The 27,721-nt window shown below is 42.3% G+C and overlaps 1 protein-coding gene across 6 annotated transcripts in view; it reads left to right on the forward strand.

Moving 5' to 3' along the window:
• Window positions 1-27,721, forward strand: part of LOC126092138 (dystrobrevin beta) — a 630,369-nt gene that overhangs the window by 84,195 nt on the left and 518,453 nt on the right. The window lies entirely within an intron of this gene.

The raw sequence follows: 27,721 nt of genomic DNA on the forward strand, positions 1-27,721 counted from the left end.
AAAATCAAACAGGGGTAATGCAGGAGTAGGTTTAATACTGAATAAAAAATAGGCACGCGGATAATCTACTACCAACAGCATAGTGAACGCGTTATTGTAGCCAAGACAGACCCGAAGCCCACGCCTACCACAGTAGTACAAGTTTATGTGCCAACTAGCTCCACAGATGATGATGAAGAGATTGAAGAAATTTATGACGAGATAAAAGAAATTATTCAGATAGTTAACCGAGATGAATATTCAATAGTCGTGGGGGACTGGAATTCGATAGTAGGAAGAGAAGGAATAGTAGTAGGTGAATATGACAGGGGGGGGGGGGGGGCAAGGAATGAAAGAGGAAGCAGCTTGCAGAATTTTCACAGAGCATATCGTAATCATCGCTATCTCTTGGTTTAAGAATCATGAAAGAAGATTGTATATGTGGAAGAGACCTGGGGACACCGGAAGGTTTCAGATTGATTATATAATGGTAAGGCAGAGATTTAGGAACCAGGTTTTAAAATTGTAGGAAAATTCCAGGGACAGATGTGCACTCTGACCACAATTTATTGGTTATCAACTGTAGATCAAAACTGAAGAAATTTCAAAAAGGTAGGAATTTATGGAGATGGGACCTGAATAAACTGAAAGAACTAGTGACTGTAGAGAGTTTCACTCGGGGCATTAGGAGAATATTGACAAGAGCAGGGAAAAGGAATAGGATAGAAGAAGAATGGGTAGCTGTGTGAGGTGAAATAATGAAGGCAGCAGAGGATCAAGTAGGTTAAAAGACGAGAGCTAGTAGAAATCCTTAGCTAACAGAATATATATTGAATTTAATGGATGAAAGAAGAAAATATAAAAATGCAGTAAATGAAGCAGGCGAAAAGCATGATGTAGAAGCATATATCACAAGGGTTAAGACAGATGGCGCCTACAGAAAAGTTAGAGAGACCTTTGGAGAAAAGAAAACCACCTGTATGAATATCAAGAGCTCAGACGGTAAACCAGTCCTAAGCAAAGACGGGAAAACAGAAATGTGGAAGGAGTATATAGAGGGTCTGTATAAGGGCAATGTACGTGAGGGCAATATTATGGAAATGGAAGAGGATGTAGATGAAGATTTTGCATCTTGTGGGCAAGATGTATGAGACAGACGAAATACCCCCAGACTTCAAGAAGAATATAATAATTCCAATTCCAAGGAAAGCGGGTGCTGACAGGTATGAAAATTACCGAATATCAATTTAATAAGCCACTGTTGCAAAATAGTAACACAAATTTATTTACAGAGGAATGGAAAAACTGTATAAGCCGATCTTGGGGAAGATCAGTTTGGAATCCGTAGGCAATACTAACCCTACGACTTATCTTAGAAGATAGTTTAAGGGAAGGCAAACCTACGTTTATAGCAATATACTTAGAGGAAGCTTGTGACAATGTTGACTGGAATACTCTTTCAAATTCTGAAGGTGGCAGGGGTAAAATATAGGGAACAAAAGGCTATTTATAATTTGTACAGAAACCCGATGGCAGTTATAAGAGACGAGGGGCATGAAAGGGAAGCAGTGGTTGGGAAGGGAGAGAGACAGGGTTGTAGCCTATCCCCGATGTTATTCAATCTGTATATTGAGCAAGCAGTGAAGGAAACAAAAGAAAAATTCAGAGTAGGTATTAATATCCATGGAGAAGAAATAAAAACTTTGAGGTTCGCCGATGACATTGTAATTCTGTCAGACAGCGAAAGATTTGGAATAGCAGTTTAACGGAATGGACAGTGTCTTGAAAGGAGGTATAAGATGAATATCAACAAAAGCAAAACGAGGATATTGGAATGTAGTCGAATTAAATCAGACGATGCTGAGGGGATTAGATTGGGAAATGAGACACTTAAAGAAATCAGTAAATGAGTTTTTCTATTTGGGCAGCAAAATGACTAAGGATGGTCGAGGTAGAGGGGATGTAAAAAGTAGACTGGCGATGGCAAGGAAAGCGTTTCTGAAGAAGAGAAATTTGTTAACATCGAGTATAGATTTAAGTGTCAGGAAGTCGTTTCTGAAAGTATTTGTGTGGATTGTAGCCATGTATGGAAGTGAAACATGGAAAATAAACGGTTTAAACAAGAAGAGAATAGAAGCTTTCGAAATGTGGTGCTAAGAAAAATGCTGAAGATTAGATGGGAAGATTACGTAACGAATCAGGAGGTACTGAATATCAATGGGGAAAAGTGGAATTTGTGGCCCTACCTGACTAGAAGAAGGGATCAGTTGGTAGGACACGTTCTGAGGCATCAAGGGAGCATCGTTTAGTACTGGCGGGAAGTGTAGAGGGTAAAAATTGTAGAGAGAGACCAAGAGATGAATACACAAAGCAAGTTCAGGAGGTGTAGGTTGCAGTAGTTACTCGGATGTAAGAGGCTTACAGAGGATAGAGTAGCTTGGAGAGCTGCATCAGTCTTTGGTCTAAAGACGACGACAACAACAACAACAACTCAATCAAGCATGGCTACGTTAATGATGCTGCCTATAGCAAGATAAGAGGAGCACGTTTAAGAATATTAAGAGCTCAGGTGGCAAACCACAACTGTGCAAACAGGGAAATGTGGAAGATATACAGGGTGTTACAAAAAGGTACAGCCAAACTTTCAGGAAACATTCCTCACACACAAAGAAAGAAAATATGTTATGTGGACATGTGTCCGGAAACGCTTACTTTCCATGTTAGAGCTTATTTTCTCATTTTATTACTTCTCTTCAAATCACATTAATCATGGAATGGAAACACACAGCAACAGATCGTACCAGCGTGACTTCAAACACTTTGTTACAGGAAATGTTCAAAATGTCCTCCGTTAGCGAGGATACATGCATCCACCCTCCGTCGCAAGGAATCCCTGATGCGCTGATGCAGCCCTGGAGAATGGCGTATTGTATCACCGCCGTCCACAATACGAGCACGAAGAGTCTCTACATTTGGTACCGGGGTTGTGTAGACAAGAGCTTTCAAATGCCCCCATAAATGAAAGTCAAGAGGGTTGAGGTCAGGAGAGCGTGGAGGCCATGGAATTGGCCCGCCTCTACCAATCCATCGGTTGAGAAGCGTACGAACACTTCGACTGAAATGTGCAGGAGCTCCATCGTGCATGAATCACATATTGTGTCGTACATGTAAAGGCACATGTTCTAGCAGCACAGGTAGAGTATCGTGTATGAAATCATGATAACGTGATCTATTGAGCGTAGGTGGAAGAACATGGCGCCCAATCAAGACATCACCAACAATGCCTGCCCAAACGTTCACAGAAAATCTGTGTTGATGACGTGATTGCACAATTGCGTGTGGATTCTCGTCAGCCCACACATGTTGATTGTGAAAATTTACAATTTGATCCCGTTGGAATGAAGCCTCATCCGTAAAGGGAACATTTGCACTGAAATGAGGATTGACACATTGTTGGATGAACCATTCGCAGAAGTGTACCCGTGGAGGCCAATCAGCTGCTGATAGTGCCTGCACACGCTGTACATGGCACGGAAACAACTGGTTCTCCCGTAGCACTCTCCATACAGTGACTTGGTCAACGTTACCTTGTACAGCAGCAACTTCTCTGAAGCTGGCATTAGGGTTATCGTCAACTGCACGAAGAATTGCCTCGTCCATTGCAGGTGTCCTCGTCGTTCTAGGTCTTCCCCAGTCGCGAGTCATAGGCTGGAATGTTCCGTGCTCCCTAAGACGCCGATCAATTGCTTCGAACGTCTTCCTGTCGGGACACCTTCGTTCTGGAAATCTGTCTCGATACAAAGATACCGCGCCACACCGTTGCCCCGTGCTAATCCATACATCAAATGGGCATCTGCCAACTCAGCATTTGTAAACATTGCACTGACTGCAAAACCACGTTCGTGATGAACACTAACCTGTTGATGCATGAGTCGCATGTCAACACAAGCACCGAAGTCAACATTACCTTCCTTCAATTGGGCCAATTGGCGGTGAATCGAGGAAGTACAGTACATACTGACGAAACTAAAATGAGCTCTGACATGGAAATTAAGCGTTTCCGGACATATGTCCACATAACATCTTTTCTTTATTTGTGTGTGAGGAATGTTTCCTGAAAGTTTGGCCGTACCTTTTTATAACACCCTGTATTAGGTCGCTGCATAAGTTAGTAGCGTTTTTGTTTTTCGTGGTGGTATTCAGGTCTCAGTGTGTTTATTTATCGATTGTAATTTTTTGTTGAAGTTCATTGTTGCTATTTGAGTTTACATTTGGTCATTTGGAGATAGTGAGTGCCAAGTGGAGAAATCGGAACATTTCCCACATATTTTGCTGTTTGAGTTCTGTAGAAGGGTGACAGCAGTAGAGGCAGCCAGAAATATAGGCGTTGTTTATTTGGATATTGCCATTGGACAGAGCACAGAAGGAAATGCTTTTCGCGTTTTATGGGGGATCGTTTTGACTAGTAGTACTCTCCACTTTCAGGAAGACCTTCGTAGTTTGACGAAGAGCGTTTGAACGTGAATGATCCAAATCAGTGTACTAGAGAAGTGGCAAATGTGGTACGACACACTCTAAGCCAAAGTCATGCTCGTCATCAATTGGCTCGTGAATAACACCGATAATTTTTATTCTGTATCGTTGCTGGTGACGAGAAATGAAATGGTGTCTTTACGCTAACTTGAGGAAAGACTAAACAATGCAGAAATTTCCCGTATAAAGACCTGGTAGAACAGTAACGTGTGGAGTACTACGAATTGCTTCCTCGAGGTCTAACAATCACTGCTGACATTTGTCAACAAGTCATACGTCTTGTAGACGCAGTCCAAGAAAACTACCAGGAACACTGCGTGAAATGCTGTTACTTCGATATAACGCTCGCGCGCGTTCTGCTGGACTGACAAATATGCTATACAGGGGTTGGGGGTGGGAAGTCATTCCGCACCCAGCATATTCGCCATATCTTGTGCCCTCAGACTTTCACCTTTCCCTCTCTCTATCGAAATATTGTCGTAAGGTATTCGTCTGGAGTGAACCCTTGTACGGAAGTGAAAAGTGGACAAGCAGCAGCCCAGACAGGGAGAGAATAGAAAGGCGCGACGATAATATAGTATAATAAAGAACTGACTTCATTCACAATCTTGATTTTATTTCAATGCACGACGCATTTCGAGTCTTGTGGGGGCTCATCTTCAGGTGCTCTGACAGTGTACAGCGACTTTTTTCTCCAGATTTAGGTTAATTCTGGTCTTGGTAAGATTGCAGTGGTACATTATAAAATGGTACACTGTGAATATGGGTGTACAAAACTAATACAAATCGAAAAACAACTTACTGTTTCCAGTTGTGGCTAGATGTACTTCAGAAACAAGTATCCACTGCTGGAAACAGTGAGTTATTTTTAGACTTGTGTTAGTTTTGTAAATTTATACTCACAAAGTGCCACTTAGTGATGCACGATTATAATCTTACCATGAACAGAATTAACCTAAATCTGGAGAAAAAATCGCTGTAGCCTGCGGAGTACCTGAACATGAGCCCCCAGGGATCGAAATGCATCCTACACTGAAGTAAGATCATGGTTGTAACTGAAGGCAGTTGTTCTTTATTTTACGAAAGTAATACAGCCACGGAAAAACACTGGCAGCAATGGATAAAAGAAGATTTCGAAATGTGATACTAAAGAAGAATGGTGAAGATTACATGGTAAGATAGAATAATTGAGAAGTTATTGGACTGTATTCCGAAAGAAAGAAACTTTACTAAGAAAGGGGTCATTGATAGCATACATCCTAAGGCATGAAGAAATCGTTTTTGTAATGAAAGTAAGTAAGGGGATAAAAAATGCACAGTAAGACAAAAGACCTGAATACAATAAGCAGGTTCAAATGAATTTAGGCTGCAGTAGTTAAGCACAAATGAAGAGGCGAACAAGGATATATTGCTTCCTCCTACATATACCTGGCGAAAAGACCATGAAGTAAAAATAGAAAAGTTCGAGCTCACACGGAGGCTTACCAACAGTCGTTCTTCCCGCAAACCATCTGGTAAGTCAAAGGAGGGAAAGGGCAGTGGTACACTAAGTATCGTCCGCCACACTCTGAGATACATTTTAGTATATAGATGCAGACGTAGAATGTACATGCAAATATTACGTTCCCACTTTACGAGGGGCGTTCAGTAAGTAATGCAACACATTTTTTTCTGAAAGCAGGTTCGTTTTATTCAAGATTCCAGCACACTATATTATTCCCCACTCTTTTGATTAGAAAACCCTGTTTTTGAACGTAATCTCCGATCAATGCGACAGCCTTACGCCACTCTACTGGGAGGGACTGTGTACTCGCATGATACTACTCCGCTGGTCTAGGTCGGAGCCTATGTCTTGCTGCATCAATAACCTCCGCATCAACCACGTACTGCTTCCCGCGGAATGCGTACTTCATTTGGCCACATAAATGGAGGTTGAAAGCTACAAGATCCGGGTAGTTGGGTGGATGAGTAAGAACAGACCAGTGGAGTTTTTCGACTACCTCTCGTGTACGCAGACTTACATGAGGCCTTGCGGGAACGCCATCCAAGCTCTGTTTGACTCAATGCCCAGGCGTATCAAGGCCGTTATTACGGCCAGAGGTGGTTGCGGAAACGTGATGGTAAGCATTTCTCCTCCTTACACGAGGCATCACAACAACGTTTCACCAGGCAACGCCCGGTTAAATTTCGCGTCTGTAGCACGTCATCTTCGTGGTGTAGCAATTTTAATGGCCAGTTGTTTAGTATATCCATCAAGGAAAGGGAGGTATTATGTCTTTTGTTCATCACCACGGAAGTTGATTCTAGTCTCCATGGCGGTCCTATGGTGTTCGTAATTTATGTTGCTTGCAATTGGAAGTAATGGTTTTTGATTACCTCTCAAATTGTCTTCCATTTTCGGCAGACGCATTTACGTGCTGTTAACTACTAAATGTTGCTTTTGGCTTCAGAAATAAACTTCACAATGGGTTCAAGTTAACTTCATTTCCGTTCTGAATCAAAACTCGCGACACAAATGCGATCGCTGAAGATGACATACTATCAGCGATATTACGTAAAGTGTTCCGAAAAATAATCTTTCTGATTTACAATTTACGTTTTTGCATATGTTTAGATGTATCTAAATAAAATTGAAGTAACTTCCTCAGACGTGATGTGATAGAATTATGCACACAAGCGTTATCACTGTTTATCGATACTTCCTCGCGATAACCAATGAAGAGATCCGATACCCGACGGAACGAGATCCTGTACCTTTGAAAACATTGCGATACGTAGTAGCAATACAAATAAATTATTTTTACAGCAGCTACTGGTACCGCGCGAACAGATGAACTATTCTGTATCAGCACGTTAAAGAGGTGAGACGATTTGATGTGTTAGGTAGCTCTAATCTCCCCAAGTTAGTCACAGTTGCAATGCCGAATAATTGCATACGTGGCAAACCTTTCTGGAATGACACGTACACACTGTAGAACGCGTGACAAAGCGCGTCTGACTCGTTTGTCGTATTCTAGTCGCGTACGTTGTGCCTAGCGGCTGATAGTAGAATCCGTGCCACGACGACTGCAACTGTTTGCGTGGCAAAGCTGGTCACATATGCGATGATCTTGGCTATCATAATACTCAGGTTAATCAGCGTGCAATGCAAGTATTGAACAGTCTATGCTCAGATGTTACGCCAGTTCGTAATTTGTTCATGGTTCCGTTGCTGTCTACCGAGGTTGTGATCGCAGCAGGAAGGGGGCAGCACATAGCGGGGACGGCTTTGCAACGTAGCTGATACAGAGTGTGGTCTCCAGACACCCCGGTGGGTACCTCTCCGGTGGCCGGGCGGGTTGCAGACGGGCAGGCCGGCGCTAGCTAGGCTAGCGGCGTGGAGCCATCGGACCGGAAAGTAACGGGCCGTCCGGACCGCGCATACACAAGCCGAGAGCTGGCCCGCTCGTCTCTGTAGCTGGTCCAGTGGTAGGGAGCCATCGTGACTCTCTCGCTGTTGGCGGTTTTGACTCGTCTCGGCTCGTTTCGCTGAAGATAGCTGGTGTCCAAACAGGTAGACCGATGTGCCACAGGGGACGAGGCATTTGACGAATATTCGGCAGCAGCTGTAGTCAAATCCCTAACCGGCCAAATGTACACTACTGGCCATTGAAATTGCTACACCTCGAAGATGACGTGCTACAGACGCGAAATTTAACCGACAGGAAGAAGGTGCTGTGATATGCAAATGATTAGCTTTTCAGAGCATTCACACAAGGTTGGCGCCGGTGGCGACACCTACAACGTGCTGACATGAGGAAAGGTTACAACCGATTTCTCATACACAAACAGCAGTTGACCGGCGTTGCCTGGTGAAAAGTTGTTGTGATGCCTCGTGTAAGGAGGAGAAATGCGTACCATCACGTTTCCGACTGTGATAAAGGTCGGATTGTAGCCTATCGCGATTGCGGTTCGTCGTATCACGACATTGCTGCTCGCGTTGGTCGAGATCCAATGACTGTTAGTAGAATATGGAATCGGTGGGTTCGGGAGGGTAATACGGCACGCCGTGCTGGATCCCAACGGCCTCGTATCACTAGCAGTCAAGATGACAGGCATCTTATTCGCATGGCTGTAACGGATCGTGCAGCCACGTTACGATCACAGAGTCAACGGATGGGGACGTTTGCAATACGACTACCATCTGCACGAACAGTTCGACGACGTTTGTAGCAGCATGGGCTATCAGCTCAGAGACCAGGGCTGTGGTTACCCTTGACGCTGCATCACAGACAAGAGCGCCTGCGATGGTGTACTCAACGACGAACCTGGGTGCACGAATGGCAAAACGTCATTTTTTCGGATGAATCCAGGTGCTGTTTACAGCATCATGATGGTCGCATCCGTGTTTGGCGATATCGTGGTGAACGCACATTGGAAGCATGTATTCGTCATCGCCATACTGGCGTATCACCCGGCGTGATGGTATGGGGTGCCATTGGTTACACGTCTCGGTCACCGCTTCTTCGCATTGACGACACTTTGCACAGTGGACGTTACGTTTCAGATGTGTTACTACCCGTGGTTCTACCCTTCACTCAATCCCTGCGAAACCCTACATTTCAACAGGATAATGCACGTCGCATGTTGCAGGTCCTGTACGGGACTTTCAGGATACAGAAAATGTTCGACTGCTGCCCTGGCCAGCACATTCTCCAGATCTCTCACCTATTGAAAACGTCTGGTCAATGGTGGCCGAGCATCTGGCTCGTGACAATATGCCAGTCACTACTCTTTATGAACTGTGGTATCGTGTTGAAGCTGCATGGGCAGCTGTACCTGCACACGCCATCCAAGCTCTGTTTGACTCAATGCCCAGGCGTATCAAGGCCGTTATTACGGCCAGAGGTGGTTGTTATGGGTGCTAATTTCTCAGGATCTATGCACCTAAATTGCGTGAAAATGTAATCACATGTCAGTTCTAGTATAATATATTTGTCCAATAAATGCCCGTTATCATCTTCATTTCTTCTTGGTGTAGCAATTTTAATGGCCAGTAGTGTATGTAGGATTCCATAAATAAGTTCGGGCGAATGCTGGGATGATTGCTTAATAGAAGCTACACCCACTTTTCTCCCCATATATTTCCGTTTTCTTGTGATCTTTAATTACATCATCGACGGGACGTGTAAACCGTAACCATCCTTCATAAGCATGTTAGTGTGACTCTATAGGGCTACAAGAGGTAGGCACGAAGTATTAATCATCATTCCAAATAAATAAAAGTACCGTCATTAATTTTTAGTTTTTTGCAGGTCCTGGTAAAGAATGTAATCCCCATACCACACTATTGTAGCACACCTCCAGAGAAGCCAAAACATAGTGGCGATGTCCATCTCCCATTTATCTATTAGCGGCGCCACTATGATTTGGCTCTTCTGGCCGCTGCTACGGGAGTCGGCGTGCATACTTCAGTCTGTACCAGGACTTCAGGCGTGTACGTGCAAACAACTAAAAATTAGTGACGGTACTTTAATTATTGCTTTCAAAAGATGTAACTTACAAGGGGACCACACAGACTGAGGGTCTTTGGTTTTCTTTAAATTTAACGTATCTGAAGACTAGAGCCCATATGTCAGTCTACTAAAGCATTATGTTGTAATTCTAATATATATTAGAAATATTGCCTTTCAAGATTAGAAGATTTCCGAGCGCATTTAAGTACAAAACATTTCAAGAATGTTAAGAAAATGGCCTGTGGCTGATCGGATAACATGAAACGTCTAGTTATCGCGAAGACGCTGGTGCGATTCTCCACAGTAGCAACTTTTTTGCCCTTTTTAAACGGTATTTTTATCAGACGGAAATGTTCACAAAGACGGGATCATAATTTTAATCAAACACATTTTTATTTTAAATAAAATGTTTATAAAAAAAGTAAAGGTGAAGTGTGTAGCCCAAGCCCTGTGACCAGGCTATTGGCTTGACTGCAGGTATAGCGTAGCCTTTGTAGGAGGGGAGGATTTCGATCCCATTGCCGCGACCACCTTTTACCGCGGGGAAAGATTCCCAGTGCTCATTTGATAGCAGGCTGAATGCACGTCGGCCGTCCTGGAGGAACTGGAACGACGAAAAATCCTCTCCCTTATCCGAGATTGAACGTGCGATCTCCAGGGCTGCTATCTAGTGTACTTCCCGCTAGACTACCACGGCCACAATGAGATGAAATGTTCACAGTAAATTAAAATTTGTTACAAAAACGCGAAATATAAAATAGGATTTTTTAAAATTTCCAATGATTGAACAGTATTATTGATATAATGCGAGGGTCGGAACTTTAATAGTGGCAACTATTTATTTACAGCTCGTACAAAGTAGATACGTGTTTCGAAGTTTTACCGACCTTCAAAGTAGTCACCAGTATTGTATATAACTCGTTGCCAGCGATGTGGAAGTCGTGGGATAATCTTAGCAGTGCCAGTTGTGTTGACAGTTCGAGCGGCGCGGTTTATTGCCCGACGAATTTGTAGCAGTTCTGAAGCGATTGCCGTGAAGTGTTTCCTTCAGTTTAGACATCGAGTTGAACTCAAGGGGGCTTAAGTCAGGGGAGTGCAGTAGGTGGTATAGCACTTAGCAGCCCCGTCATTCAAACAAATCAGTAACAGCTTGCACTGTACGTACTTGAGCATTGTCCTGCAAAATGATGCTCAGGTCCTGCAGAAAGCGTCATCACTTCTGTCTCTAAGCAGTTCATTTTTGGAACCCAACCTACGACCAGCTTAGAGACAGAAGTGATGACACTTTCTGCAGGACCTTACAATCATTATGCAGTACGATGCTCAAGCACGTACAATGATTTGACTGATGGGACTGATAAATGCTAGACCACCAACTGCACCCCCCTGACTTAAAGCCCTCGTGAGTTCAACTCGATTTCTGAACTGAAGGAAACACTTCACGGCATTCGCTTCAGAAATGCTACAATTTCGTCGGACAATAGACCGCGCCGCTCGAACTGTCAATACAACTGGCACTGCTAAGAGTATCTTATGACTTGCACATCGATGGCAACAGGTTATATACAATGCTGATGACTACTTTGAAGGTGAGTAAAACTGTGAAACACGTATCTATTTTGTACGACCCGTAAATAACTAGTTGCCACTATTAAAATTCAAACCCTCGTATATTTCATGTAACAGTATGGGATTTTGTATCGTGAATCAAATTTTATTTTCATGTGATGAGCAGTCAAAAATAAAAGTTGTTTTTATCAAATATCATAGCCCTGTATATGTTGATTAACATTTTCATTTGATACTACTAGCGAAAATTGAACCAGCAAGTTAGTGATAACTAGATTTGATGCTACAGAATCAGCTGCGATCATTTTGTTTAAAAGCTAGAAATTATTTGTACTTACCAGCGTTTGGAAATCATGTAATCTTCGAAGTCGATTTTTTACAATCATTTTGACAATTGATTTACTAAACATGCCCGGGCGTTGAAGTTCAAATACTACAATTACGAAGCATATCGGAGAGGACGAGTCCTTAAGAAGGCTCCTTGTCAGACTACTCGTACAGAACAGACATAGTTACAGCACTTCTTTCTCTTTTTACCTACTCATTTAGCACAAGAAAATTGCAATTTCTTGTAGTGTTCATTCGATAAAACTGGCTAATGGATCGAAGGTGATTTATCTTTGCAATTGCTGTCGGCAGTACTATAAGAAGGAAAAACCAAAGTCTTTATCGTGTTGCTAGTTTTGTGTTTTATGAAACCGTAGTGCATTTGTGGTCACCGACAGCGTTCAGGGAAAACTGCATCTTGAAAGAGTCGTACACGAGCAATTTCCCCTGTGATCTGATGCTGTCGAGCACGATATTTTTACTGTAAGGACTGATTTATCTTAGCTTGGAATGCAGGAGTGGTGGATCTGCAAGTTAATAAGCTTTTTCCTTCGGAAAAACGCAACAGCATTCCAAATGAACTACTGCTTTCGCCATATGCAGGGCGGGGGAATTTTATCTTGCAGGATAGTAGAGTATCTTCATCGGTATAAGTATTCGATTTGAGTTATTAAACTTGTAGTAGCACTTCATATACTGTAAAAAATAATACCAAATTAATTACCTAGCCTCGTTGTTTCCTTACCAGTATTCTTTGTACAGATTCTGCCTCCGTAACGGAGCTCGTGAAATCGTAGTTTCTCTGGCGCTGGAGGTAGAATTGTTTCGCTGGAGCTGATGACCAGAATTTGACGAGGGACAGAATACGTGCCGGCGAGCATTTGCTGACTGAGTGGATGTCATACTAAAACGTTTTCACAGTTCCTTATAGCGTGACGTAAGGCAAAATAGTTGACTAGTCCTCGAGTGAGCACATTTACATCGGCTTGGTGCTGTTTGCGAGTACTACGAGGGCACGTTTGAAAAGTCCGTGCAAAAATAAAAACGACTTAGTTTTTGGATTAAAACTTTTCTATTTTTCGACATAGTCTCATTTTAGACTTATACACTTCGTCCAACGCTGTTCTAATTTGTTGATCCCTTCCGAATAATAGGAATTGTCCAAGTTTGCAAAATAGGTATTAGTTGCTGCAATTACTTCTTCGTCTGGATAAAATCTTTGTCCCGCCAGCCATTTCTTCAATTTGGCGAACAAATAGTAGTCCGAGGGAGCCAAGTCTGGAGAATAGGGGGGGAGGGAGATGTGAAACGAGTTGGAATCCTGTTTCCATTAATTTTGCGACCACAACTGCTGAGGTATGTGCTGGTTTTCAGACGGTCCAATAACGATGAATAATATGCGCTTGTTAATAGTTTTACCCTTTTCCAGATAGTTGATGAGGATTATCCCTTGCAAATCCCAAAATACAGCCATAACCTTTCTGGCCGAAGGACTGTTCTTTGCCTTTTTTGGTGCAGATTCTCCCTTGGTAATCCATTGTTTAGGTTATTGTTTGGTCACAGGAGTATAATAGTGTATCCATGTTTCATCCACAGTGACGAAACGACGCTTAAAGTTCTGCGAATTCTTCCTGAACAGCTGCAAACCATCCTTGCAACACTTCACACGATTCCGTTTTTGGTCAAGCGTGAGCAATCGCGGAACCCATCTTGCGGATAGCTTTCTTATGTCCAAATGTTTATGCAAAATATTATGTACCCGTTCATTCGAGATGCCCACAGCACTTGCAATCTCACGCACCTTAACTCTTCTGTCATCCATCACCATATCGTGGATTTTATCAATGATTTCTGGAGTCGTAACCTCCACAGGGCGTCCAGAACGTTCAGCATCACTTGTGCCCATATGGCCACTCCGATAACTGAAACCGCTTATAAACTGTTCTAATCGAAGGTGCAGTCACCGTAATGTTAATCAAGCTTCTCTTTAGTCTCCTGAGGCGTTTTGCCTTTCATAAAGTAATGTTTAATCACCACACGAAATTCTTCTTCGACCATTTTGTGACAATGACTCGACTTCCTTGATTCACACGAATGCCAAACACAAAGAAATAGACCAATATGGCTGAAACTTGGTGTGCGTTCTTTCCAAAGATGCTACTAACTAAACATGACCTCGATATGCGCCGGTGGTGCCATCTCTCGGACTTCGCACGGACTTTTCAAACGCTCCTCGTAGACGTCATCACATCGTATCTAACTCCCAGTAACAGCAACAGCAGCAGCAGCACTTACGAAGCACTAAGGTATTGTTGAATTTTGAACGCTTCTTGTACACCGTAAAACAGTTAACTCTTCCCATAACTATGTTGAGGCTAGTTTTTGCTCTATCGTAAAGTGCATCATCTAGATATCAGATACTTCATCAATTGTACCAACTGCAGGAAGTTTAACATCGCCTTCAGTCACAATTTTTTCATGCTCGACTGAAGCGTACGATGCATTTAGTACCCTGTGTGCCCATCGTTAGGCGCAAATTGTCTTGATACGTCATTTACTTCTGCCCTTATGTGGTGTGATGCGAAATGTGTGTTCCATTTATTTTAACATTAGATTTTAAGTTTTGTACTTCGCGCATCAAATACTCACAGAAAATTTCAAGGACTATTTTTAACGTTTTAATGCCAGCAGATGTTAGTTTATCCGTTCTGTAATCACACATCACGTCACTCAAGGCGCACACTTCACAGAAGCGGTTTGACATGAGATAACCAAAGAGGAAGTGAATATGTAATGTCAGAGATCTGAATTGTAATTAAATTCACGTATTCAAGGAAGTAAATCTTTTTTTTTTTTTTTTTTTTTTTTTTTTTTTTTTTTCAACGTGGACTTCAGCTTTTCGATTATATAGATGTATATTTCCAGCTGTTCTAAACTGATTTAGAGTGTTACCATTGGCTTCATTGTTTAGTACTACCAAACTGTTTCCTATGCTGCTGATAAAGCATTGGTTTCCAGCATATATCGTGCAATGACTGCTGTTCCAGAGTGGTTGAGTTTGAAAGCATTCATGTGTTGTTGGAAGGGGTTTTTGAAATTTCTACCTGTTTTCCGTATGTAGTAGGCAGAGCAACTGGGGCCTGTTACTTCACGCACCCCACTTGAATTTTTAGGTCTGTGTTTCTGTGTTATGGGCTGCTAGGTGTTCTAATATATCAGTAATGTATTAAGACAATTTGCGTCTGACGATGGATCCACAAGGTTCGAAATGCATCTTGTAATTCAATAAAACACGAAAAAGAGAGACCTATCATGTTCACAACTGCAAAATGTGCATAAAATTAAATAGTTCATTTCGTGGGATGCAAATAACTTGTAATCGAACCAGTATCTGTGCGCTTCAGGATTGTTTAGAGCTATTTAGAAATTAATTTACTGTGCGCTGTTCGTGATAAAAATTCTGTTGCCAAGTAGCTATTAATTCGTAAATAAATTCGGTTCTCCGGTTGTTACAATGAAGAATCACTTGGCTTGCTATTGACTTTCGGAAAATTTCTCCAAAATGTATCCGTAGCAGCAATAATGAATAAAGAATGATTTGCGGGTAGACATTGTCGAGCTCGTTTTAGTTCGTTATGGCCATCAACAGGCTTCACGAGATTGATCGTTTTATCTAAGCCATCGTATTCGCAATAAGAACGCTACACTTCAGTCAATAGAAGTAAGCAGTTGCTGTAACACCTGATGAAAATCCACATGCCACATCTCTTAAAATACAAATTTATATATTTCATGATCAGGACCGTGTATAAGAGTTTTGTTATACCGCATAATAAACATTTATATAGACATTGGGTCCACAATTCTTTCATCAAATGTGTGGAAGGCAATACACGAATCTTCTATCTCGGCTGAATACTCGTCTGTGTAAGTACGGTACAAATGGGAAAAGTGGTAGAATCCGACCCTCAGAGAACTATTGGAACACACGAGACAACACTGTCACTACGACTTACGTTAGAAGATAGCTTAAAGAAAGGCAAACTTAGGGTTATAGTATTTGCACACTTCCAGCGTTGACTGGGATATACTCTTGAAAATTCTGAAGATAGTATGGGTAAAAAATGGTCACGAGAAAGCTTATTTACGACTTTTACAGAAACCAGACGGCAGGTGTAAGACTCGGAGGGCATGAATGGGAGGCAGTAGTTGAGAATGGAGTGAGTCAATGTTGAGCCTATCTAGATGTTACCCAGTCTGTACATTGAACAGACAATAAGGGGAACCAAAGAAAAATTTGGAGAAGTTCGGGGAAAAGAAATAAAAACTCTGAGGTTTGTCGATGACATTTTAATTCTGTCAGAGCAAAGGACTTGAAAGAGCAGTTGAACAGAATAATGTGTGTCTTCAAAGGAGAATATGAACATCAACAAAGCGAAACAAGAATAGTGGGATGTAATCGAATTAAAGCAGGTGATGTTCAGCGAATTAGATTGGGAAACAAGACATTAAAAGTAGTTAGATGAGTTCTGGCATTGGAAGAGCAAAAGTAACTGATATTTTCCGAAATAGATAGGATGTAAAATGTAGACTGGTTGTAGCAAGGAAAGCATTTCCGAAAATTATGATTTTGTTTACATCCCATATGAATTTAAGTGTTTAGAAAGTTTTTTCTGAACGTATTGGCAGTTTAACATTGCACGAAAGTGAAATGTGAACTATAAACAATTCAGACTAGAAGTTAATGGAAGTTTTGGAACTGTGGTGCTACTGAAGAAAGCCGCAGATTAAATGGGTAGATCGTGTAACTAATGAGGAGATACTGAATAGAATGGTGGAGAAGAGAAATTGGTGACAGAAATACGGTAAAAGAAGGGATTGTTTAGTAGGGCACATAATGAGACACTAAGATTCACCAGTTATTGGAGGCAAGTGAGCGAGTTAAAAATTGTAGAGGGAGGCGAAGATTAATACAGTTAGCAGGTTCAAATGAATGTAGTTTGCAATAGTTATATAGAGATGAAGAGGCCTACATGGGATGGTCGTACGTTGCATCAAATCAATCTCTGGATGGAAGATGGCGACGACGACAACAGTATAAATGTGTAAGTAGCGTCATTCAATCTACAGTTTCTTTTCACTATATGAGGTAGTTGCACATACAGAAGCTCTATTTTCAAGCCAACAGAGAGCTTAGTTATTACCTTATCTTGTTTGTTAATATGGTAGGTGGATGATATTTATGGTCAGTTTGAGTTTTGTCTGGCTGAAAATACCCTCAAGTTGGGAGGTGCAGGGACCTTAAAGGTATATCGAAGAACAAATTCAGTCGTAGCGAAATTGTGTTAGGGTAAAACGGAAATACGTGACATCCATGGCACACCAATGCGAGACCTTTGTTTACGACAGAGTGGAGAGAGATAGTGGGCATATAGCATCTGACAAAGTGTTTTGTGTGTTCCGCACACAGTATTCGAATAGTAGTGAAACAGGACCGCATAGCAATCACACCTGTATGTGGCTGGATAATTGTCATCGTGGAGGCTGCCTGTACAGGCAACTGAATGCCGCCCGTAGTATTGTTTACCAACTGCGGAGAAGCGCGGAGGACTTACCATTTAGGGGCAAGGTTGAGCCCCATTCTACAACTGTCAGGGCAGGTGTTTTATCTTACACGAACAAAAACGTCCAACCAGAACAGCACCTACCGTAGCTAGAGAACTCATGATAGTTCCTTGGGCGCAGTCTCTATCTCCCGTCGAATTTCGTGTCATCTCGGATAGGCTCCTACGTATGGTCGACGGCCTGCCAGATGAATCGGTCACACAAGGGAACCGAGATGCACGAAGTATGTGCTGTCCTATCCACAGTGAGGAGATTCAGCTACAGTGCGATACAGTGCTGCCGGGGAGTCACAGTTTGCCGAACAGAAGCGTTTTCGCCATTTGTGGATTTTGCATGCTCTGGGACACGTTACAAGCCTGCCAGCACTGTCGAAAGAGACAGAATATGCCAGTGCCATTATGTTCGTATAAGGTGGCATATAAGTTAAACTATAACTTTGGTAGGTGTTTCAAAAGAGAGGACAGCAATCAGTCGTCCTTTCCTTTCAAGCTTTATTAAAGCAAATCTAGATTTCGGCTAGTGCCTAGCCATTATCAGTGTACTATTTGATAGTTTCAATACATGTCCTAGTACGTCAGTCCCCTGTTGTTCGGGTTTCTGTACTTGTAGTTCTGTCAATGTTCCTCATCCCCTATTCATGTTCCAGTCGCAAATGGTGCTCGGGAAGAAAGACAGTTCATGCGATTCCGTAAATTTTCACGGTGTCATACATGTTTATGCTCTTCACGGGTAAGCTGTCGGATATCATCGTCCTCACTACACGATATTTCGGCGATCCATCTGGCCGCCATCTTCAGGTGCGATCGTTGAGTACACAATCACGCCGGCGTGATTGTGTACTGAAGATGGCGGCCAGATGGATCGCCGAAATATCGTGTAGTGAAGACGACGATATCCGGGAGCATAACCGTGAAGAGCATAAAAAGACAGTTAATGTCGGTATGAAATAGAATCTCATTAATTTTACCTTCGTGGTCCTTACGCGAGATGTACGTAAGAGAAACCAATGTATTGGCCGACTCTTCTAGAAACTAATGCTCTTGGAATTTTAACAGTAAATCAAATCGTGATGCACAATGCCTCTGTTGTAGTGTCTCTCACTGAAGTAGAGGGAGCATCTCCATGACGCCTTTCGCGCTTACTAAATGAATCTGTATCGAAACGTGCTGCTCTTCCTAGGATTGATACAGGAAAAAGAAAATATTGAATCTGGTACGGATCCCAGACTAACGAGCAACATTCAGGTATTGGTCGAACGACAGTTTTGTAAATTCTCTCTTTCGTGACTGGATTGCACATCCTGAGGAAGCATTTGCCTTTCCTACGATTAGTTTTATGTGGGTGTTGGGAAATCGTGTAGTTATCGATGTGTGCTTAACACTTCAATTTTTATTTTTGAGGGTTAACTGTCAAATCCTGTACATAGCGTCGATCCTCCGCAAGTCTCCTTGCATTTCGCTACAGCTTTCTACCGGTGCTGCTGCTCTGTGTATGGGATGTCGCAGGAGGAATGGTCAGTATTCAGCGATGGTACAGGAACGGAAATTCGAAGCTAAAAATTCTAGTGGTCATACACTCTAAAATAGTTGCTTTTAAGAGTTTTGAGCATTTGTTCAGTAGAAGGAACGTTTCACAGTAGCGAAGAGGATAGTGCCAATAGATCTTAATGCAAGCACTTTAAAACCCATGTCTACTTAACTTCCACCATTCGCAGTATGGAAAGCAAAGAGCTCGCAGTGGAAGAGACTTGTTTCACAATATCGAAGATGTAGTTCTCGTAACTCTGAAGATATACATTTCAGAGCACATGTTTGCTACACTTTCGTGCTGCGAAAGATCGTTTCGGTCGTATCCTGAAAATTGACGATTCCTCCGGGGACATCCTGTGACAGCCTCGTCTGAGAGTAGCTTGAAGGAACTTCTGACGTTCTCCACTAGGGAATTTTTACGTATTGTGAACTGTAATACTCCTTTAAAACTCACTTGGTTCAAGTGGCTCTAAGCACTATGGGACTTAACATATGAGCTCATCAGTCCCCTACACTTAAAATTACGTAAACCTAACTAACCTAAGGACGTCACACACATCCATGCACGAGGCAGGATTCGAACCTGCGACCGTAGCAGCCGCGTGGTTCCGGACTGAAGCGCCACAGCGGCCGGCAAAACTCACTTGACGGGAGCAGATATTAGTTTTAGGTTTGGAGATTTTTGTTCTGTTAAGAATAACTTGCTGGTTTGTCAGGATCTCTTCAGTCACAAAGCTGCTCTGAAACTCATACGCTAATATTTTGTTAATTAGACGAGAAGTAAAGCCCACCATGGCCGTTCGAGCATAATGGGCGAGTTATTGTAATATACCACGTGGCTAGGGAGAATAATTTGCGCCCTGTCGGATGTTGTCTGAAGAAACAAGAAACGCTCAAGAGCCAACTCAAATGCCGTCGCCCCAGTCCCTTGCTGACCTCCAGGGGTTGTTCGCTTATCTACGGAAGATTTTTAGCGCAAGCCATGCTTGACTGCCTGATGCAGACTGTAGATCGTCTTATTGAGCAATTAATCAACATTGTATCAAAGTATTTTACGAAGCTTGACCAAAAATTATTTCTCGGGCCGGATGGGGAAGTGATAATCTCGCTGGGTCGGTTGTGTATGGCAGTCGACGATTGCTTGGCGTAGAATAATTCTTATGCAACCTTTTTAAACGTGTTTAGCTATCTGCCCGCGTAGCATTTTACCTCCGATGCAATAGAGTAATTTTGCGCGAGATTTTTCTAGTTGTTTCCACCAAATATAATCACTTCTGTTTTGTCATAACGGCACTGTAGTATTGAACATTAAGTTCTTTGAAAGATTCGTGTCATGGTTCGAGTGGCAGAGTGACTGTCAACTTCGAGCGCTCACACACACTCCGTGCGTCTGGAAAGCCACCTAGTAGGCGTCGAAGAGTGAGCACGAGGTGTCTGTCGGGAAGTGAATCAGCGGTTACAGCGTAATGTAAAGTCTTAGCACGGCGCGTGCCTGTGCCTTGAGGAGCTCTAGCCGCATTCCTGCCGCACTGTGTCACTGGTACGTCCTGCTAAAGTGCAACGCGTGAGGCATACACAGCGACACATCAGCGCGTGCCACGGCGGCCTGGCCTTCGTGCCCCGATTGCTTGTTCTCGCCTCTGGAATAGCTGCTTCTGAATGAAAACTTGGAGCACTGTGTGTGTGTGTGTGTGTGTGTGTGTGTGTGTGTGTGTGTGTGTGTTCTTCCATGAAATCGTGATGTAAGAACTGCATGGTCCTCTCACATCGTTACGAGGGTTATCTTCGCTACCAGCAGGTAGTGCAGCATCTGGGATGACGTAGTAAAAGGGACTAGAAAAGTTCTGTAGTAATCACTTCCAGGAATTTCTGTTACCTCACTGAAAGGCTACTTGTTGTCCTCGCAAAACCTGTCTTACAATAATGAACCAAATCATTATGAGCACTGCTTGATAGCCTGTTGGTCCATCTTTGGACTGCAACACAATTGCGATTCTGCGTGGCACTGATTCGAAAAGTAGTTAGTGGGTTTTCTGAGGTACGTGGCACCAGACGCCTGCGTACAGGTCAGGCAATTTCCGTAAATTACGAGCCGGTGCTTTGTGTATGCGGAGCTGGCGCCTAATACGTCCCAGATGTATCCCATCCGGTTCAGATCAGTTCGATTTGGTGATCCCACTGCAGTCGTGGCTGGCGATGTCATTGGGCCAACACGGATATACGTAGGAATCGTCTGCTGTTGAGCACCATGTCCAACGTTGTGGCACGAAACACTTGTGCCTGCATCAGCATTGTACTCTCCCGTCAGATCTGTCACGGATCACCGCCTGTACTGCTTTTACAGAGTGGACAAGCTCCCGACTTCCACGTACTTCGATAAGGCAAGGACTTTCAACACCTTATCGTGGTTCCGCCGTCCTTCAAGAATTCTCCATAGTTGGACACTGTAGTAGCACGCGAAAAGCTGACCAGTATCACCGTTTCCTAAATGCTCGATCCCAGGCGGTGGGTCATAACAATCTTTCGTTTCTTAAAACCGCTTACTTCCGTGGATTTCCCATTTCCGGACCGTATTGTCTTTGTTCCAGTCACATACCTTCGTCCCCGTATCACCTGCTTGCAACGCATCTAGACGGCATTCAGCTCCCGGTGCGCAGAGTTTATGATTTTTTTTTTTTTTTTTTTTTTTTTTGGTGCATTAGTGTTTATCGTCTCCCCCTCCCCCATCCACTTTCCTTCCACTACAACCTGATTGACCAGTGAGTGTCACGTAGTCAGTGAGTTTTTATTATTTATTCATAAATTATTAGTTTGTGTTAAAATCAGTAAATGTCCTTTTTTACACTTCGACGGTAATAGGCTTCACAAATATGTAATTGAATATTAAGTAGACTGAGCCGATTTGTTATTCGGGACTCTTCATTGCATCTGAATCGTTACATTTTTCTCTTCAGTTCCATATTGCTGCGTCGGAGAATCTACTCAGTCATTTCCACACTCAATTTGCCAAACGATGAGTTAGAGGCAAGAACGTAAGCAATGGCAATGTACCACCATGCTATAGCCAGAAGAACAAATGTGATTCTTACAGAAACCCACGTGAAAAATAACCAAGAAGCTTCGTAAAACACCTATGTGCTGGAGGTGATTGGTTTTATCCATCTCAAATAAACAGAAAACTGTGGAATACTTAACACGTCATACACCGGTAAGGAAAACAAATAGAAATGAGCGTAAAACAAATATTACAGAACATAAAGATTTGTCTACCCATTAAAAATCACTACAAGGAATACGAAACCAATTACTTTCTGTATAAAAGCATTGAATTCTCATAAATACTTTTTTGGACCAGATATTGAATTCATCAAGGGCCTTCTATTGTGTAACTTTAAGCTCCTTCGCTTTTATGTGCATAGCACCCACTGAGCCTCAAATCAGTGAAGAAAATCTTCGTAGTTCTCGCCCTGCTAGGTAAGTGTAGAGAGCTTGGTTACTGTGCGACCATTATGCTGTCACTGTATTATATCTCCAGCAGGGATCGTGAGAATAAGATTAAAAGCTTACAGTACGTAAGAGAACGATGTAGTCAATTCCCCTCACTCAGTTCGCAAATGAAATAGGAGAATTAATCGATATTATTGGATAAAAGGTTTTGTTGTCCGTCTGCGTTAATATAATTTTTTTTAATAATCGGTTTTGGTTTCTCATGAACCATCCTCAAATATGACTTTATCGATTACAAGATTAAATCGTACAACTTATCAACAAGTTGGTGATACGTTTGACGGGTTACTACTGTAACCTATACAATCAGAAACGAGGATGGGTCATTTAGAAACAAAACCGCTCATTAAAAAAACTGTATAGACGGACAAAATAATCTGTTTTACAACAACTGACTGCAGTTGTCTCTGAAGACAATATGTTAGCTTTTGGGATAATAATAGCACGATGTTCATAGCGTCATGGACTGTGTACTGGTTTGTGAGAAAAGTAATGAGACTGCCAACATTGCGAGCGGTGTGGCAACATCATGTTGTTCTACTTGTGTAGACCGGTGTTTTCATCCCTTCCATATGCGCAGTCCGAGTTTCAGCTCCATGCAGCCATCAAGTTTTTTTTTTTTTTTTTTTTTTTAGAGCGCCACTAGTCAAGGTGTGTTTTTGTCGTGTGTTACGAAAATGGATCAACCTAATTTAGAGCAACGTTATCCCATCAAGTTTTGTGTTAAACATGGGGAATCTGCGAGTGAGACCTTTGAAAACTGGAAACGGGCCTGTGGGGAGCATAACTTATGGAGAGCACAAGTTTTTCTCTTGCACAACTCGTTTTTGGAAGGCCGAGAACACGTTGTAGACGAACCTCGCTCAGGGAGACCTTCAACCAACAACAAAGTAGATGAGAACGTCGAAGAGATGCGTGCTCTTGTGAGATCAGACTGACGTTTAACAATTACGGTGACGGATGACCTGTTAAACACTTCCACTGTACATCAAATTTCGACCAAGGCTATTCACATGCCACAGGTTTGTGCCAAAATGGTGCCGAAAAACCTCGCAGTTGAGTAGGACAATCGAAGTAATGTGCGCTGATCCTGAGAAGATTACCAATGAACAAGCATGGTACAGTCGTGTGATGGATTTTTTAGTACGATCCTGAGACAAAGTTGGAAACTGAGGAATGGCACACTGAGACATATACTCGACCGAAAAAGCTCGAATTATGCATAAATAATTTGTTCCTCCAGGGCAAATTGTCATCCAGGTGTTTCACAAAGATTGCCTCGAAAGGCTCAGGAAAAGGGTGACTCGAGTGAGACTAGAAATCGCAGACGAGTGGATGCTGCACCATGACAACATCCCATGTCACACGGTCACTTCCATCACATAATTTCTGACCTCAAAAGATATTACTGTTGTTCCACGACCCCCACCTGGTTTGAGTCCTTGTGACTTTTTGTTTTCTCGATAATGAAAAATGTCTCAAAAGGATAATTTTGAGACTGGAGAACATTCAAAAGAGTGTAACTGACATGTTAAAGGCTCTACCAGTTGAGCCCTTTCAGTGCTGCTACAAAGACTGGGAACGACTCCGCGGTGTGTAACTGCCGGTAGAAACCGCTTTAAAAGGTACAATACTGTTGTTCGAAAAAAATAAAAATTTTGGTAGATAAAAAGTCAATATCATTTCTTTCCCCACATACTTGTTATATATGTTGATACATCAGTATGTGCTACGCTTATAAATTCGAAATAAGGAGCTATAAGCTACAGCAGAAAAGGCTTCTGCAGCGTATGAAGTGCTGTCGACGAAACCGTATTATTTTTAAATATAAGAATGTGTTACGTCAGTGGAAGATAGATGAAAACACGAAACGCGTCCTGGCGTAAATGAAGGTAGACAAAATGTAGTTGTTGGCTGTATTTGATTAATTTCATGTACAACCAAGAAACTCAGCCACGATTAACATATACTAATTAATGCAAAAGGAAGAATTTGGAAACAAAGCCGCCGCATAGGTGAAAATGAAAGTCCAAAATATTGTCATAGTTAAAAAATGAAAACAAATTGGAAACGATTGTAGCTGTTCAAATGAAGCATTAGATATACAGGGTGGACAAAATAAACTGCCCCAAAAATACACTCGAAGAAAAAAAAATGTCGCACAGCGAAGGAATTATCCAAAGGGACAGATACCGGTAGATGTGATGTACAGACAAATGATTAGATTTTCAGAAAAATTGGCTGATGTCTTCTAGAGAAAGACCTTCACAAATTGCGCAAGTTAAGGCGTTGACCCACCGCTGGCCATTATGCTAGCGGTTATTTGGCTTGGCATTGGCTGATAAAATTATTGGATGTTCTCCTGGGGGATAACGTGCCAAATTCTGTCCAATTAGCATCTTAGAACATCAAAGTCTCGAGCTGCTTGGGGCAGCCCTGCTCATAATACTCCAAACGTTCTCAACTGGGGAGAGATCTGGTGACATTGCCGTCCAAGATAGGGTTTCACAAGCACGAGGAGCAACAGTAGAAACTCCCTAACCTCAGCTTGCTGAAATGTAAGCTCAGGATGGTTTGCCATGTAGAGCAACAAATCGGAGCGTAGAATAGCGTCCAGGTACCGCTGTGTTGTAAGTGTTCCGCGGATGACAACCAAAGGGTCCTGCCGTGAGAAGAAATGGCACCCCCAGACCATCACTCCTGTTTGTCGGGCCATATAGGGGACAACAGTCAGGTTGGTTTCCGACCGCTGTCAGAGGCATCATCGGGGCTACGTTCGAAGCGGGACTTAGCACTGAGGAGAATTATACTCTAGACAACGAGATCTGAGGCCAGATTGGACAGAATTTGGCACGATATCCCTCAGGACAAACAATAACTCTGTCAATTAGTGCCAAGCCGAGTAACTAATGCACTAGGGCCAAATGTGGACAATTCTTTACTGACTTGCTGAATTTTCGAAGTTCTTTCTCTTCAATAAATCGTCCAATTTTTCTGTAACAGTAATCATTTGTTGGACTGTACATGTACATCACATCTACAAGTTTCCAATCCCACTCTAGTAATTTCTTCGTGGTGTGTTTTCTCCTCCTCTCCTCCTCCTCATTTTCAGAGTGCGTTTCATTCGCCTCGGGATAGGAAACCTAACTTACATCGCCTGTTCCGGCTGCGGATGAAATAAATTGGGTAGCCTGTCCTGGGGTGCATGAAATATTTTCCCCATCCTGCACATGGAAAGTAGAACACCAACGTAGATATTTTTATCTGCTTTCCATTGTTCTCTGCCCCTATAGGAAGTACAAATGCGATGTTAACTGCAGAATTGTTGACTTATCGTCTCCCTCTCTGATGAAGATTAAAGTATGATTGATTAAAACCTAAACAATTAATAACACGCGTTAAAGGAAAATGAAAAAATATAAAGTGACAGAATATATCCCCATCTTTCATCGACTTCTAACTGATTACTTTTAGTTGGAAGTAAGTAAAACAGTTTCTTCACAGACCCTTAACAATGTGTTGTTGTTGCTGTTGTTGTGGACTTCAGTCCAGAGACTCGTTTGATGCAGCTCTCCATGCTACTCTATCCTGTGCAAGCTTCTTCATCTCCCAGTACCTACTGCAACCTACATCCTTCTGAATCTGTTTAGTGTATTCATCTCTTGGTCTCCCTCCGCGATTTTTACCCTCCACGCTGCCCTCCAATATTAAACTGGCGATCCCTTGATGCCTCAGAATATGACCTACCAACCGATCCCTTCTTCTAGTCAAGTTGTGCCACAAATTTCTATTCTCTCCAATTCTATTCAATACCTCCTCATTAGTTACGTGATCTACCCATCTAATCTTCAGCATTATTCTGCAGCACCACATTTCGAAAGCTTCTATTCTCTTCTTGTCCCAACTATTTATCGTCCATGTTTCACTTCCGTACATGGCTACACTCCATACAAATACTTTCAGAAACGACTTCCTGACACTTAATTCTATACTCGATGTTAACAAATTTCTCTTCTTCAGAAACGCTTTCCTGGCCATTGCCAGTCTACATTTTATATCCTCTCTACTTTGACCATCATCAGTTATTTTGCTCCCCAAATAGCAATAGGCACTTACTACTTTAAGCGTCTCATTTTCTAATCTAATTCCCGCAGCATCACCCGATTTAATTAGACTACATTCCATTATTCTCGTTTTGCTTTTGTTGTTGATCATTTTATATCCTCCTTTCAAGACACTGTCCATTCCGTTCAGCTGCTCTTCCAGGTCCTTTGCTGTCTCTGACAGAATTACAATGTCATCGGCGACCCTCAAAGTTATTTCTTCTCCGTGGATTTTAATTCCTACTCCGAATTTTTCTTTTGTTTCCTTTACTGCTTGCTCAATATGCAAATTGAATAACATCGGAGATAGGTTACAACCCTGTCTCACTCCCTTCCCAACCACTGCTTCCCTTTCATGCCCCTCGACTCTTATAACTGCCATCTGGTTTCTGTACAAAATAGCCTTTCACTCCCTGTATTTTACCCCTGCCACCTTCAGAATTTGAAAGAGTATTCCAGTCAACATTGTCAAAAGCTTTCTCTAAGTCTACAAATGCTAGAAACGTAGGTTTGCGTTTCCTTAATCTATTTTCTAAGATAAGTCGTAGGGTTAGTATTGCCTCACGTGTTCCAATATTTCTACGAAATCCAAACTGATCTTCTCCGAGGTCCGCTTCCACCAGTTTTTCCATTCGTCTGTAAAGAATTCGCGTTAGTATTTTGCAGCCATGACTTATTAAACTGATAGTTCGGTAATTTCCACATCTGTCAACACCTGCATTTTTTAGGATTGGAATTATTATATTCTTCTTGAAGTCTGAGGGTATTTCACCTGTCTCATACATCTTGCTCACCAGATGGTTGAGTTTTGTCAGGACTGGCTCTCCCAAGGCTGTCAGTAGTTCTAATGGAATGTTGTCTACTCCAGGGGCCTTGTTTCGACTTAGGTCTTTCAGTGCTCTGTCAAACTCTTAACAATGTATTCGATGTGTATTATGGTAGACAGTAGAATGAGACAGTTTCCAACCTCTGACTATATGTATACGTTGACAGCACAATGAAAGACAAGACCACGTCTGTGTGAACGTAATATGGACTTCGCCACCTTGTTCGC

This window comes from Schistocerca cancellata, chromosome 7 (assembly GCF_023864275.1).
Source record: "Schistocerca cancellata isolate TAMUIC-IGC-003103 chromosome 7, iqSchCanc2.1, whole genome shotgun sequence".
NCBI classification, from domain to species: domain Eukaryota; kingdom Metazoa; phylum Arthropoda; class Insecta; order Orthoptera; family Acrididae; genus Schistocerca; species Schistocerca cancellata.